This window comes from Lissotriton vulgaris, chromosome 1_2, assembly GCF_964263255.1.
Source record: "Lissotriton vulgaris chromosome 1_2, aLisVul1.2, whole genome shotgun sequence".
NCBI classification, from domain to species: Eukaryota; Metazoa; Chordata; class Amphibia; order Caudata; family Salamandridae; genus Lissotriton; species Lissotriton vulgaris.
In genome coordinates, this window is record NC_141686.1 from 228163799 (window position 1) to 228178310 (window position 14512).

The 14512-nt window shown below is 38.9% G+C and overlaps 16 non-coding genes across 16 annotated transcripts; all 16 read right to left on the reverse strand.

Moving 5' to 3' along the window:
* Positions 1-562: 562 nt before the first annotated feature.
* On the reverse strand, positions 563-635 carry TRNAK-UUU (transfer RNA lysine (anticodon UUU)). The gene has a single exon. It is a non-coding gene; the product is annotated as a tRNA-Lys (tRNA).
* A 1654-nt stretch (positions 636-2289) lies between these two features.
* Positions 2290-2362, reverse strand: TRNAK-UUU (transfer RNA lysine (anticodon UUU)). The gene has a single exon. It is a non-coding gene; the product is annotated as a tRNA-Lys (tRNA).
* Positions 2363-2657: 295 nt separating this feature from the next.
* Positions 2658-2748, reverse strand: TRNAR-UCU (transfer RNA arginine (anticodon UCU)). The gene is given in 2 exon segments: positions 2658-2693; positions 2712-2748. It is a non-coding gene; the product is annotated as a tRNA-Arg (tRNA).
* Positions 2749-4016: 1268 nt separating this feature from the next.
* Positions 4017-4089, reverse strand: TRNAK-UUU (transfer RNA lysine (anticodon UUU)). The gene has a single exon. It is a non-coding gene; the product is annotated as a tRNA-Lys (tRNA).
* Positions 4090-4384: 295 nt separating this feature from the next.
* TRNAR-UCU (transfer RNA arginine (anticodon UCU)) lies at positions 4385-4475 on the reverse strand. Its single transcript is given in 2 exon segments — positions 4385-4420; positions 4439-4475. It is a non-coding gene; the product is annotated as a tRNA-Arg (tRNA).
* Positions 4476-5743: 1268 nt separating this feature from the next.
* On the reverse strand, positions 5744-5816 carry TRNAK-UUU (transfer RNA lysine (anticodon UUU)). The gene has a single exon. It is a non-coding gene; the product is annotated as a tRNA-Lys (tRNA).
* A 295-nt stretch (positions 5817-6111) lies between these two features.
* TRNAR-UCU (transfer RNA arginine (anticodon UCU)) lies at positions 6112-6202 on the reverse strand. The gene is given in 2 exon segments: positions 6112-6147; positions 6166-6202. It is a non-coding gene; the product is annotated as a tRNA-Arg (tRNA).
* Positions 6203-7470: 1268 nt separating this feature from the next.
* On the reverse strand, positions 7471-7543 carry TRNAK-UUU (transfer RNA lysine (anticodon UUU)). The gene has a single exon. It is a non-coding gene; the product is annotated as a tRNA-Lys (tRNA).
* A 287-nt stretch (positions 7544-7830) lies between these two features.
* TRNAR-UCU (transfer RNA arginine (anticodon UCU)) lies at positions 7831-7921 on the reverse strand. The gene is given in 2 exon segments: positions 7831-7866; positions 7885-7921. It is a non-coding gene; the product is annotated as a tRNA-Arg (tRNA).
* Positions 7922-9189: 1268 nt separating this feature from the next.
* Positions 9190-9262, reverse strand: TRNAK-UUU (transfer RNA lysine (anticodon UUU)). The gene has a single exon. It is a non-coding gene; the product is annotated as a tRNA-Lys (tRNA).
* A 287-nt stretch (positions 9263-9549) lies between these two features.
* TRNAR-UCU (transfer RNA arginine (anticodon UCU)) lies at positions 9550-9640 on the reverse strand. Its single transcript is given in 2 exon segments — positions 9550-9585; positions 9604-9640. It is a non-coding gene; the product is annotated as a tRNA-Arg (tRNA).
* Positions 9641-10908: 1268 nt separating this feature from the next.
* Positions 10909-10981, reverse strand: TRNAK-UUU (transfer RNA lysine (anticodon UUU)). The gene has a single exon. It is a non-coding gene; the product is annotated as a tRNA-Lys (tRNA).
* A 295-nt stretch (positions 10982-11276) lies between these two features.
* TRNAR-UCU (transfer RNA arginine (anticodon UCU)) lies at positions 11277-11367 on the reverse strand. Its single transcript is given in 2 exon segments — positions 11277-11312; positions 11331-11367. It is a non-coding gene; the product is annotated as a tRNA-Arg (tRNA).
* Positions 11368-12635: 1268 nt separating this feature from the next.
* On the reverse strand, positions 12636-12708 carry TRNAK-UUU (transfer RNA lysine (anticodon UUU)). Its single transcript has one exon. It is a non-coding gene; the product is annotated as a tRNA-Lys (tRNA).
* Positions 12709-13003: 295 nt separating this feature from the next.
* On the reverse strand, positions 13004-13094 carry TRNAR-UCU (transfer RNA arginine (anticodon UCU)). Its single transcript is given in 2 exon segments — positions 13004-13039; positions 13058-13094. It is a non-coding gene; the product is annotated as a tRNA-Arg (tRNA).
* A 1268-nt stretch (positions 13095-14362) lies between these two features.
* TRNAK-UUU (transfer RNA lysine (anticodon UUU)) lies at positions 14363-14435 on the reverse strand. Its single transcript has one exon. It is a non-coding gene; the product is annotated as a tRNA-Lys (tRNA).
* Positions 14436-14512: the final 77 nt, after the last annotated feature.

A 14512-nucleotide genomic window follows, 5' to 3' on the forward strand; every position in this document is an offset into this window, starting at 1 on the left:
GGAATTTCCTCTTGGGCATAGACTATGCAACATTTTCAAAGCAAACAGTCTCTGTTTAAGTAGACTTTCTTTCACTGCCATTTTGGTAAATGTTTTTGGTGATGGAGAAGCAGGATTGCTGGTTACTGTTTCAATTAGTTATAAAATAGAGGAGGGATCAAATTGACCCAATTGGTGTTCGAACCCTTAGCGTTTGCATGCTTTTGCTACATTCGCCTAGGACTCCAAGCCGCAATCCATTGCATCAGAGATCCGACCTGATTCAACAAGGTGATCAGAGATTCACAAATAAAAAGATGACCTATAAGTTGTTGACCAACTTTATCAAATTAATCGGACACTAGCTTACATTTTGAACATTGAATTGGATAAAAGATAATCAACATGTCAAACTACATGATACAGTTTGGGTAAGTCTTCTTAACCCTTGTCAAAGAAAGTAGAGCACAGATGGGTATGTAAGGACTCGATCAAGACTTTTTTGAACCATCTGTAATTGGACTTCCCATTCATTGGATTCTGAAAAGAGTATGCAATTGATATACATTTTCTTTAACCAAGCCGCCTGAACAGGGACTTGAACCCTGGGCCCTCAGATTAAAAGTCTGATGCTCTACCGACTGAGCTATCCAGGCTCTGAGGCAGCACCCCACAAAATGACATTATCAACATTAGGAAGTGTCCCAACTATCACTACGTTTTTTAACCCCTTGCGTGCGGGGCGTATTTTCCGCCTGTGCTGACTCCGCCTTGCGTGGGCGGAGTCATGACGGAACGGTTTCGTCATCAGCACAGCTCACCCGTAGCTGATGACGGAACCGTTCTGTCATCAGCACGCAAGGGGTTAAGATGGTTGCCGGTATTAGTACTAAATACAGAGAATATAATAATGAATTGGTACTTGGGATAACAGGGTAACAGGGATAAAACTGACTCTGGTGGGATTCGAAACCACAACCTTTGAATATCTTTTTTACATTCACCTGGAAGTCCAATGCGCTATCCATTGCGCCACAGAGCCAATCTGCTATAATGAGGTGCAGAGATGTTCCGAAATGAAATAATGAGCTTTAGCTGTTGATCAGCTTTATAAAGTTCGTTTGATACTATAACCATGGCTATATTTTGAATATTGAATTGGTGAAATGATATTCACCGTCTCAGACTACATGATACCATTGGTAAATCTACGTACGACTTAAGTTTAGTCAAATGGCACATAATATGTGAGACAGATGTGTATTTCACAACTCCATGAAAGACGTTTTTGCAATTTTAGTAATGGAATATCTTATTCATCATGCAGGGGTCCACAAAAAGAGCATACAATTAGAGTACTTTTTCTTTAAAGGAAACAACCGCCTGAGCAGGGACTTGAACCCTGGACCCTCAGATTAAAAGTCTGATGCTCTACCGACTGAGCTATCCAGGCTCTGCTATACTCTACCTTAAAATCAGCTAAACAAATGTGGACGTACACTGACCTACACTTTGTATATTTATATAATTACATATATTAGCAATGAATATTCTAGAGTTTAATAATGAATTGATATTTTAAGCATTTGAAATTTCAGCAGCACACGTAATCCATTTTAACTCCTGAAATTTGTACTATCTCATTTTCGGATGACATAGAAATCACGTGTTTAAAATGACACTGTGAAATTAATAAAGGGCCAAATACTATTACTAACTCCTGAATTACATTTTCAGCAGTATCATTGGGAATTTCCTCTTGGGCATAGACTATGCAACATTTTCAAAGCAAACAGTCTCTGTTTAAGTAGACTTTCTTTCACTGCCATTTTGGTAAATGTTTTTGGTGATGGAGAAGCAGGATTGCTGGTTACTGTTTCAATTAGTTATAAAATAGAGGAGGGATCAAATTGACCCAATTGGTGTTCGAACCCTTAGCGTTTGAATGCTTTTGCTACATTCGCCTAGGACTCCAAGCCGCAATCCATTGCATCAGAGATCCGACCTGATTCAACAAGGTGATCAGAGATTCACAAATAAAAAGATGACCTATAAGTTGTTGACCAACTTTATCAAATTAATCGGACACTAGCTTACATTTTGAACATTGAATTGGATAAAAGATAATCAACATGTCAAACTACATGATACAGTTTGGGTAAGTCTTCTTAACCCTTGTCAAAGAAAGTAGAGCACAGATGGGTATGTAAGGACTCGATCAAGACTTTTTTGAACCATCTGTAATTGGACTTCCCATTCATTGGATTCTGAAAAGAGTATGCAATTGATATACATTTTCTTTAACCAAGCCGCCTGAACAGGGACTTGAACCCTGGGCCCTCAGATTAAAAGTCTGATGCTCTACCGACTGAGCTATCCAGGCTCTGAGGCAGCACCCCACAAAATGACATTATCAACATTAGGAAGTGTCCCAACTATCACTACGTTTTTTAACCCCTTGCGTGCGGGGCGTATTTTCCGCCTGTGCTGACTCCGCCTTGCGTGGGCGGAGTCATGACGGAACGGTTTCGTCATCAGCACAGCTCACCCGTAGCTGATGACAGAACCGTTCTGTCATCAGCACGCAAGGGGTTAAGATGGTTGCCGGTATTAGTACTAAATACAGAGAATATAATAATGAATTGGTACTTGGGATAACAGGGTAACAGGGATAAAACTGACTCTGGTGGGATTCGAACCCACAACCTTTGAATATCTTTTTTACATTCACCTAGAAGTCCAATGCGCTATCCATTGCGCCACAGAGCCAATCTGCTATAATGAGGTGCAGAGATGTTCCGAAATGAAATAATGAGCTTTAGCTGTTGATCAGCTTTATAAAGTTCGTTTGATACTATAACCATGGCTATATTTTGAATATTGAATTGGTGAAATGATATTCACCGTCTCAGACTACATGATACCATTGGTAAATCTACGTACGACTTAAGTTTAGTCAAATGGCACATAATATGTGAGACAGATGTGTATTTCACAACTCCATGAAAGACGTTTTTGCAATTTTAGTAATGGAATATCTTATTCATCATGCAGGGGTCCACAAAAAGAGCATACAATTAGAGTACTTTTTCTTTAAAGGAAACAACCGCCTGAGCAGGGACTTGAACCCTGGACCCTCAGATTAAAAGTCTGATGCTCTACCGACTGAGCTATCCAGGCTCTGCTATACTCTACCTTAAAATCAGCTAAACAAATGTGGACGTACACTGACCTACACTTTGTATATTTATATAATTACATATATTAGCAATGAATATTCTAGAGTTTAATAATGAATTGATATTTTAAGCATTTGAAATTTCAGCAGCACACGTAATCCATTTTAACTCCTGAAATTTGTACTATCTCATTTTCGGATGACATAGAAATCACGTGTTTAAAATGACACTGTGAAATTAATAAAGGGCCAAATACTATTACTAACTCCTGAATTACATTTTCAGCAGTATCATTGGGAATTTCCTCTTGGGCATAGACTATGCAACATTTTCAAAGCAAACAGTCTCTGTTTAAGTAGACTTTCTTTCACTGCCATTTTGGTAAATGTTTTTGGTGATGGAGAAGCAGGATTGCTGGTTACTGTTTCAATTAGTTATAAAATAGAGGAGGGATCAAATTGACCCAATTGGTGTTCGAACCCTTAGCGTTTGAATGCTTTTGCTACATTCGCCTAGGACTCCAAGCCGCAATCCATTGCATCAGAGATCCGACCTGATTCAACAAGGTGATCAGAGATTCACAAATAAAAAGATGACCTATAAGTTGTTGACCAACTTTATCAAATTAATCGGACACTAGCTTACATTTTGAACATTGAATTGGATAAAAGATAATCAACATGTCAAACTACATGATACAGTTTGGGTAAGTCTTCTTAACCCTTGTCAAAGAAAGTAGAGCACAGATGGGTATGTAAGGACTCGATCAAGACTTTTTTGAACCATCTGTAATTGGACTTCCCATTCATTGGATTCTGAAAAGAGTATGCAATTGATATACATTTTCTTTAACCAAGCCGCCTGAACAGGGACTTGAACCCTGGGCCCTCAGATTAAAAGTCTGATGCTCTACCGACTGAGCTATCCAGGCTCTGAGGCAGCACCCCACAAAATGACATTATCAACATTAGGAAGTGTCCCAACTATCACTACGTTTTTTAACCCCTTGCGTGCGGGGCGTATTTTCCGCCTGTGCTGACTCCGCCTTGCGCGGGCGGAGTCATGACGGAACGGTTTCGTCATCAGCACAGCTCACCCGTAGCTGATGACGGAACCGTTCTGTCATCAGCACGCAAGGGGTTAAGATGGTTGCCGGTATTAGTACTAAATACAGAGAATATAATAATGAATTGGTACTTGGGATAACAGGGTAACAGGGATAAAACTGACTCTGGTGGGATTCGAACCCACAACCTTTGAATATCCTTTTTACATTCACCTAGAAGTCCAATGCGCTATCCATTGCGCCACAGAGCCAATCTGCTATAATGAGGTGCAGAGATGTTCCGAAATGAAATAATGAGCTTTAGCTGTTGATCAGCTTTATAAAGTTCGTTTGATACTATAACCATGGCTATATTTTGAATATTGAATTGGTGAAATGATATTCACCGTCTCAGACTACATGATACCATTGGTAAATCTACGTACGACTTAAGTTTAGTCAAATGGCACATAATATGTGAGACAGATGTGTATTTCACAACTCCATGAAAGACGTTTTTGCAATTTTAGTAATGGAATATCTTATTCATCATGCAGGGGTCCACAAAAAGAGCATACAATTAGAGTACTTTTTCTTTAAAGGAAACAACCGCCTGAGCAGGGACTTGAACCCTGGACCCTCAGATTAAAAGTCTGATGCTCTACCGACTGAGCTATCCAGGCTCTGCTATACTCTACCTTAAAATCAGCTAAACAAATGTGGACGTACACTGACCTACACTTTGTATATTTATATAATTACATATATTAGCAATGAATATTCTAGAGTTTAATAATGAATTGATATTTTAAGCATTTGAAATTTCAGCAGCACACATAATCCATTTTAACTCCTGAAATTTGTACTATCTCATTTTCGGATGACATAGAAATCACGTGTTTAAAATGACACTGTGAAATTAATAAAGGGCCAAATACTATTACTAACTCCTGAATTACATTTTCAGCAGTATCATTGGGAATTTCCTCTTGGGCATAGACTATGCAACATTTTCAAAGCAAACAGTCTCTGTTTAAGTAGACTTTCTTTCACTGCCATTTTGGTAAATGTTTTTGGTGATGGAGAAGCAGGATTGCTGGTTACTGTTTCAATTAGTTATAAAATAGAGGAGGGATCAAATTGACCCAATTGGTGTTCGAACCCTTAGCGTTTGAATGCTTTTGCTACATTCGCCTAGGACTCCAAGCCGCAATCCATTGCATCAGAGATCCGACCTGATTCAACAAGGTGATCAGAGATTCACAAATAAAAAGATGACCTATAAGTTGTTGACCAACTTTATCAAATTAATCGGACACTAGCTTACATTTTGAACATTGAATTGGATAAAAGATAATCAACATGTCAAACTACATGATACAGTTTGGGTAAGTCTTCTTAACCCTTGTCAAAGAAAGTAGAGCACAGATGGGTATGTAAGGACTCGATCAAGACTTTTTTGAACCATCTGTAATTGGACTTCCCATTCATTGGATTCTGAAAAGAGTATGCAATTGATATACATTTTCTTTAACCAAGCCGCCTGAACAGGGACTTGAACCCTGGGCCCTCAGATTAAAAGTCTGATGCTCTACCGACTGAGCTATCCAGGCTCTGAGGCAGCACCCCACAAAATGACATTATCAACATTAGGAAGTGTCCCAACTATCACTACGTTTTTTAACCCCTTGCGTGCGGGGCGTATTTTCCGCCTGTGCTGACTCCGCCTTGCGTGGGCGGAGTCATGACGGAACGGTTTCGTCATCAGCACAGCTCACCCGTAGCTGATGACGGAACCGTTCTGTCATCAGCACGCAAGGGGTTAAGATGGTTGCCGGTATTAGTACTAAATACAGAGAATATAATAATGAATTGGTACTTGGGATAACAGGGTAACAGGGATAAAACTGACTCTGGTGGGATTCGAACCCACAACCTTTGAATATCTTTTTTACATTCACCTAGAAGTCCAATGCGCTATCCATTGCGCCACAGAGCCAATCTGCTATAATGAGGTGCAGAGATGTTCCGAAATGAAATAATGAGCTTTAGCTGTTGATCAGCTTTATAAAGTTCGTTTGATACTATAACCATGGCTATATTTTGAATATTGAATTGGTGAAATGATATTCACCGTCTCAGACTACATGATACCATTGGTAAATCTACGTACGACTTAAGTTTAGTCAAATGGCACATAATATGTGAGACAGATGTGTATTTCACAACTCCATGAAAGACGTTTTTGCAATTTTAGTAATGGAATATCTTATTCATCATGCAGGGGTCCACAAAAAGAGCATACAATTAGAGTACTTTTTCTTTAAAGGAAACAACCGCCTGAGCAGGGACTTGAACCCTGGACCCTCAGATTAAAAGTCTGATGCTCTACCGACTGAGCTATCCAGGCTCTGCTATACTCTACCTTAAAATCAGCTAAACAAATGTGGACGTACACTGACCTACACTTTGTATATTTATATAATTACATATATTAGCAATGAATATTCTAGAGTTTAATAATGAATTGATATTTTAAGCATTTGAAATTTCAGCAGCACACATAATCCATTTTAACTCCTGAAATTTGTACTATCTCATTTTCGGATGACATAGAAATCACGTGTTTAAAATGACACTGTGAAATTAATAAAGGGCCAAATACTATTACTAACTCCTGAATTACATTTTCAGCAGTATCATTGGGAATTTCCTCTTGGGCATAGACTATGCAACATTTTCAAAGCAAACAGTCTCTGTTTAAGTAGACTTTCTTTCACTGCCATTTTGGTAAATGTTTTTGGTGATGGAGAAGCAGGATTGCTGGTTACTGTTTCAATTAGTTATAAAATAGAGGAGGGATCAAATTGACCCAATTGGTGTTCGAACCCTTAGCGTTTGAATGCTTTTGCTACATTCGCCTAGGACTCCAAGCCGCAATCCATTGCATCAGAGATCCGACCTGATTCAACAAGGTGATCAGAGATTCACAAATAAAAAGATGACCTATAAGTTGTTGACCAACTTTATCAAATTAATCGGACACTAGCTTACATTTTGAACATTGAATTGGATAAAAGATAATCAACATGTCAAACTACATGATACAGTTTGGGTAAGTCTTCTTAACCCTTGTCAAAGAAAGTAGAGCACAGATGGGTATGTAAGGACTCGATCAAGACTTTTTTGAACCATCTGTAATTGGACTTCCCATTCATTGGATTCTGAAAAGAGTATGCAATTGATATACATTTTCTTTAACCAAGCCGCCTGAACAGGGACTTGAACCCTGGGCCCTCAGATTAAAAGTCTGATGCTCTACCGACTGAGCTATCCAGGCTCTGAGGCAGCACCCCACAAAATGACATTATCAACATTAGGAAGTGTCCCAACTATCACTACGTTTTTTAACCCCTTGCGTGCGGGGCGTATTTTCCGCCTGTGCTGACTCCGCCTTGCGCGGGCGGAGTCATGACGGAACGGTTTCGTCATCAGCACAGCTCACCCGTAGCTGATGACGGAACCGTTCTGTCATCAGCACGCAAGGGGTTAAGATGGTTGCCGGTATTAGTACTAAATACAGAGAATATAATAATGAATTGGTACTTGGGATAACAGGGATAAAACTGACTCTGGTGGGATTCGAACCCACAACCTTTGAATATCCTTTTTACATTCACCTAGAAGTCCAATGCGCTATCCATTGCGCCACAGAGCCAATCTGCTATAATGAGGTGCAGAGATGTTCCGAAATGAAATAATGAGCTTTAGCTGTTGATCAGCTTTATAAAGTTCGTTTGATACTATAACCATGGCTATATTTTGAATATTGAATTGGTGAAATGATATTCACCGTCTCAGACTACATGATACCATTGGTAAATCTACGTACGACTTAAGTTTAGTCAAATGGCACATAATATGTGAGACAGATGTGTATTTCACAACTCCATGAAAGACGTTTTTGCAATTTTAGTAATGGAATATCTTATTCATCATGCAGGGGTCCACAAAAAGAGCATACAATTAGAGTACTTTTTCTTTAAAGGAAACAACCGCCTGAGCAGGGACTTGAACCCTGGACCCTCAGATTAAAAGTCTGATGCTCTACCGACTGAGCTATCCAGGCTCTGCTATACTCTACCTTAAAATCAGCTAAACAAATGTGGACGTACACTGACCTACACTTTGTATATTTATATAATTACATATATTAGCAATGAATATTCTAGAGTTTAATAATGAATTGATATTTTAAGCATTTGAAATTTCAGCAGCACACATAATCCATTTTAACTCCTGAAATTTGTACTATCTCATTTTCGGATGACATAGAAATCACGTGTTTAAAATGACACTGTGAAATTAATAAAGGGCCAAATACTATTACTAACTCCTGAATTACATTTTCAGCAGTATCATTGGGAATTTCCTCTTGGGCATAGACTATGCAACATTTTCAAAGCAAACAGTCTCTGTTTAAGTAGACTTTCTTTCACTGCCATTTTGGTAAATGTTTTTGGTGATGGAGAAGCAGGATTGCTGGTTACTGTTTCAATTAGTTATAAAATAGAGGAGGGATCAAATTGACCCAATTGGTGTTCGAACCCTTAGCGTTTGAATGCTTTTGCTACATTCGCCTAGGACTCCAAGCCGCAATCCATTGCATCAGAGATCCGACCTGATTCAACAAGGTGATCAGAGATTCACAAATAAAAAGATGACCTATAAGTTGTTGACCAACTTTATCAAATTAATCGGACACTAGCTTACATTTTGAACATTGAATTGGATAAAAGATAATCAACATGTCAAACTACATGATACAGTTTGGGTAAGTCTTCTTAACCCTTGTCAAAGAAAGTAGAGCACAGATGGGTATGTAAGGACTCGATCAAGACTTTTTTGAACCATCTGTAATTGGACTTCCCATTCATTGGATTCTGAAAAGAGTATGCAATTGATATACATTTTCTTTAACCAAGCCGCCTGAACAGGGACTTGAACCCTGGGCCCTCAGATTAAAAGTCTGATGCTCTACCGACTGAGCTATCCAGGCTCTGAGGCAGCACCCCACAAAATGACATTATCAACATTAGGAAGTGTCCCAACTATCACTACGTTTTTTAACCCCTTGCGTGCGGGGCGTATTTTCCGCCTGTGCTGACTCCGCCTTGCGCGGGCGGAGTCATGACGGAACGGTTTCGTCATCAGCACAGCTCACCCGTAGCTGATGACGGAACCGTTCTGTCATCAGCACGCAAGGGGTTAAGATGGTTGCCGGTATTAGTACTAAATACAGAGAATATAATAATGAATTGGTACTTGGGATAACAGGGATAAAACTGACTCTGGTGGGATTCGAACCCACAACCTTTGAATATCCTTTTTACATTCACCTAGAAGTCCAATGCGCTATCCATTGCGCCACAGAGCCAATCTGCTATAATGAGGTGCAGAGATGTTCCGAAATGAAATAATGAGCTTTAGCTGTTGATCAGCTTTATAAAGTTCGTTTGATACTATAACCATGGCTATATTTTGAATATTGAATTGGTGAAATGATATTCACCGTCTCAGACTACATGATACCATTGGTAAATCTACGTACGACTTAAGTTTAGTCAAATGGCACATAATATGTGAGACAGATGTGTATTTCACAACTCCATGAAAGACGTTTTTGCAATTTTAGTAATGGAATATCTTATTCATCATGCAGGGGTCCACAAAAAGAGCATACAATTAGAGTACTTTTTCTTTAAAGGAAACAACCGCCTGAGCAGGGACTTGAACCCTGGACCCTCAGATTAAAAGTCTGATGCTCTACCGACTGAGCTATCCAGGCTCTGCTATACTCTACCTTAAAATCAGCTAAACAAATGTGGACGTACACTGACCTACACTTTGTATATTTATATAATTACATATATTAGCAATGAATATTCTAGAGTTTAATAATGAATTGATATTTTAAGCATTTGAAATTTCAGCAGCACACATAATCCATTTTAACTCCTGAAATTTGTACTATCTCATTTTCGGATGACATAGAAATCACGTGTTTAAAATGACACTGTGAAATTAATAAAGGGCCAAATACTATTACTAACTCCTGAATTACATTTTCAGCAGTATCATTGGGAATTTCCTCTTGGGCATAGACTATGCAACATTTTCAAAGCAAACAGTCTCTGTTTAAGTAGACTTTCTTTCACTGCCATTTTGGTAAATGTTTTTGGTGATGGAGAAGCAGGATTGCTGGTTACTGTTTCAATTAGTTATAAAATAGAGGAGGGATCAAATTGACCCAATTGGTGTTCGAACCCTTAGCGTTTGAATGCTTTTGCTACATTCGCCTAGGACTCCAAGCCGCAATCCATTGCATCAGAGATCCGACCTGATTCAACAAGGTGATCAGAGATTCACAAATAAAAAGATGACCTATAAGTTGTTGACCAACTTTATCAAATTAATCGGACACTAGCTTACATTTTGAACATTGAATTGGATAAAAGATAATCAACATGTCAAACTACATGATACAGTTTGGGTAAGTCTTCTTAACCCTTGTCAAAGAAAGTAGAGCACAGATGGGTATGTAAGGACTCGATCAAGACTTTTTTGAACCATCTGTAATTGGACTTCCCATTCATTGGATTCTGAAAAGAGTATGCAATTGATATACATTTTCTTTAACCAAGCCGCCTGAACAGGGACTTGAACCCTGGGCCCTCAGATTAAAAGTCTGATGCTCTACCGACTGAGCTATCCAGGCTCTGAGGCAGCACCCCACAAAATGACATTATCAACATTAGGAAGTGTCCCAACTATCACTACGTTTTTTAACCCCTTGCGTGCGGGGCGTATTTTCCGCCTGTGCTGACTCCGCCTTGCGTGGGCGGAGTCATGACGGAACGGTTTCGTCATCAGCACAGCTCACCCGTAGCTGATGACGGAACCGTTCTGTCATCAGCACGCAAGGGGTTAAGATGGTTGCCGGTATTAGTACTAAATACAGAGAATATAATAATGAATTGGTACTTGGGATAACAGGGTAACAGGGATAAAACTGACTCTGGTGGGATTCGAACCCACAACCTTTGAATATCTTTTTTACATTCACCTAGAAGTCCAATGCGCTATCCATTGCGCCACAGAGCCAATCTGCTATAATGAGGTGCAGAGATGTTCCGAAATGAAATAATGAGCTTTAGCTGTTGATCAGCTTTATAAAGTTCGTTTGATACTATAACCATGGCTATATTTTGAATATTGAATTGGTGAAATGATATTCACCGTCTCAGACTACATGATACCATTGGTAAATCTACGTACGACTTAAGTTTAGTCAAATGGCACATAATATGTGAGACAGATGTGTATTTCACAACTCCATGAAAGACGTTTTTGCAATTTTAGTAATGGAATATCTTATTCATCATGCAGGGGTCCACAAAAAGAGCATACAATTAGAGTACTTTTTCTTTAAAGGAAACAACCGCCTGAGCAGGGACTTGAACCCTGGACCCTCAGATTAAAAGTCTGATGCTCTACCGACTGAGCTATCCAGGCTCTGCTATACTCTACCTTAAAATCAGCTAAACACATGTGGACGTACACTGACCTACACTTTGTATATTTATATAATTACATATATTAGCAATGAATATTCTAGAGTTTAATAATGAATTGATATTTTAAGCATTTGAAATTTCAGCAGCACACATAATCCATTTTAACTCCTGAAATTTGTACTATCTCATTTTCGGATGACATAGAAATCACGTGTTTAAAATGACACTGTGAAATTAATAAAGGGCCAAATACTATTACTAACTCCTGAATTACATTTTCAGCAGTATCATTGGGAATTTCCTCTTGGGCATAGACTATGCAACATTTTCAAAGCAAACAGTCTCTGTTTAAGTAGACTTTCTTTCACTGCCATTTTGGTAAATGTTTTTGGTGATGGAGAAGCAGGATTGCTGGTTACTGTTTCAATTAGTTATAAAATAGAGGAGGGATCAAATTGACCCAATTGGTGTTCGAACCCTTAGCGTTTGAATGCTTTTGCTACATTCGCCTAGGACTCCAAGCCGCAATCCATTGCATCAGAGATCCGACCTGATTCAACAAGGTGATCAGAGATTCACAAATAAAAAGATGACCTATAAGTTGTTGACCAACTTTATCAAATTAATCGGACACTAGCTTACATTTTGAACATTGAATTGGATAAAAGATAATCAACATGTCAAACTACATGATACAGTTTGGGTAAGTCTTCTTAACCCTTGTCAAAGAAAGTAGAGCACAGATGGGTATGTAAGGACTCGATCAAGACTTTTTTGAACCATCTGTAATTGGACTTCCCATTCATTGGATTCTGAAAAGAGTATGCAATTGATATACATTTTCTTTAACCAAGCCGCCTGAACAGGGACTTGAACCCTGGGCCCTCAGATTAAAAGTCTGATGCTCTACCGACTGAGCTATCCAGGCTCTGAGGCAGCACCCCACAAAATGACATTATCAACATTAGGAAGTGTCCCAACTATCACTACGTTTTTTAACCCCTTGCGTGCGGGGCGTATTTTCCGCCTGTGCTGACTCCGCCTTGCGTGGGCGGAGTCATGACGGAACGGTTTCGTCATCAGCACAGCTCACCCGTAGCTGATGACGGAACCGTTCTGTCATCAGCACGCAAGGGGTTAAGATGGTTGCCGGTATTAGTACTAAATACAGAGAATATAATAATGAATTGGTACTTGGGATAACAGGGTAACAGGGATAAAACTGACTCTGGTGGGATTCGAACCCACAACCTTTGAATATCTTTTTTACATTCACCTAGAAGTCCAATGCGCTATCCATTGCGCCACAGAGCCAATCTGCTATAATGAGGTGCAGAGATGTTCCGAAATGAAATAATGAGCTTTAGCTGTTGATCAGCTTTATAAAGTTCGTTTGATACTATAACCATGGCTATATTTTGAATATTGAATTGGTGAAATGATATTCACCGTCTCAGACTACATGATACCATTGGTAAATCTACGTACGACTTAAGTTTAGTCAAATGGCACATAATATGTGAGACAGATGTGTATTTCACAACTCCATGAAAGACGTTTTTGCAATTTTAGTAATGGAATATCTTATTCATCATGCAGGGGTCCACAAAAAGAGCATACAATTAGAGTACTTTTTCTTTAAAGGAAACAACCGCCTGAGCAGGGACTTGAACCCTGGACCCTCAGATTAAAAGTCTGATGCTCTACCGACTGAGCTATCCAGGCTCTGCTATACTCTACCTTAAAATCAGCTAAACAAATGTGGACGTACACTGACCTACACTTTGTATATTTATATAATTACATATATTAGCAATGAATATTCTAGAGTTTAATAATGAATTGATATTTTAAGCATTTGAAATTTCAGCAGCACACATAATCCATTTTAACTCCTGAAATTTGTACTATCTCATTTTCGGATGACATAGAAATCACGTGTTTAAAATGACACTGTGAAATTAATAAAGGGCCAAATACTATTACTAACTCCTGAATTACATTTTCAGCAGTATCATTGGGAATTTCCTCTTGGGCATAGACTATGCAACATTTTCAAAGCAAACAGTCTCTGTTTAAGTAGACTTTCTTTCACTGCCATTTTGGTAAATGTTTTTGGTGATGGAGAAGCAGGATTGCTGGTTACTGTTTCAATTAGTTATAAAATAGAGGAGGGATCAAATTGACCCAATTGGTGTTCGAACCCTTAGCGTTTGAATGCTTTTGCTACATTCGCCTAGGACTCCAAGCCGCAATCCATTGCATCAGAGATCCGACCTGATTCAACAAGGTGATCAGAGATTCACAAATAAAAAGATGACCTATAAGTTGTTGACCAACTTTATCAAATTAATCGGACACTAGCTTACATTTTGAACATTGAATTGGATAAAAGATAATCAACATGTCAAACTACATGATACAGTTTGGGTAAGTCTTCTTAACCCTTGTCAAAGAAAGTAGAGCACAGATGGGTATGTAAGGACTCGATCAAGACTTTTTTGAACCATCTGTAATTGGACTTCCCATTCATTGGATTCTGAAAAGAGTATGCAATTGATATACATTTTCTTTAACCAAGCCGCCTGAACAGGGACTTGAACCCTGGGCCCTCAGATTAAAAGTCTGATGCTCTACCGACTGAGCTATCCAGGCTCTGAGGCAGCACCCCACAAAATGACATTATCAACATTAGGAAGTGTCCCAACTATCACTACGTTTTTTAACCCCTT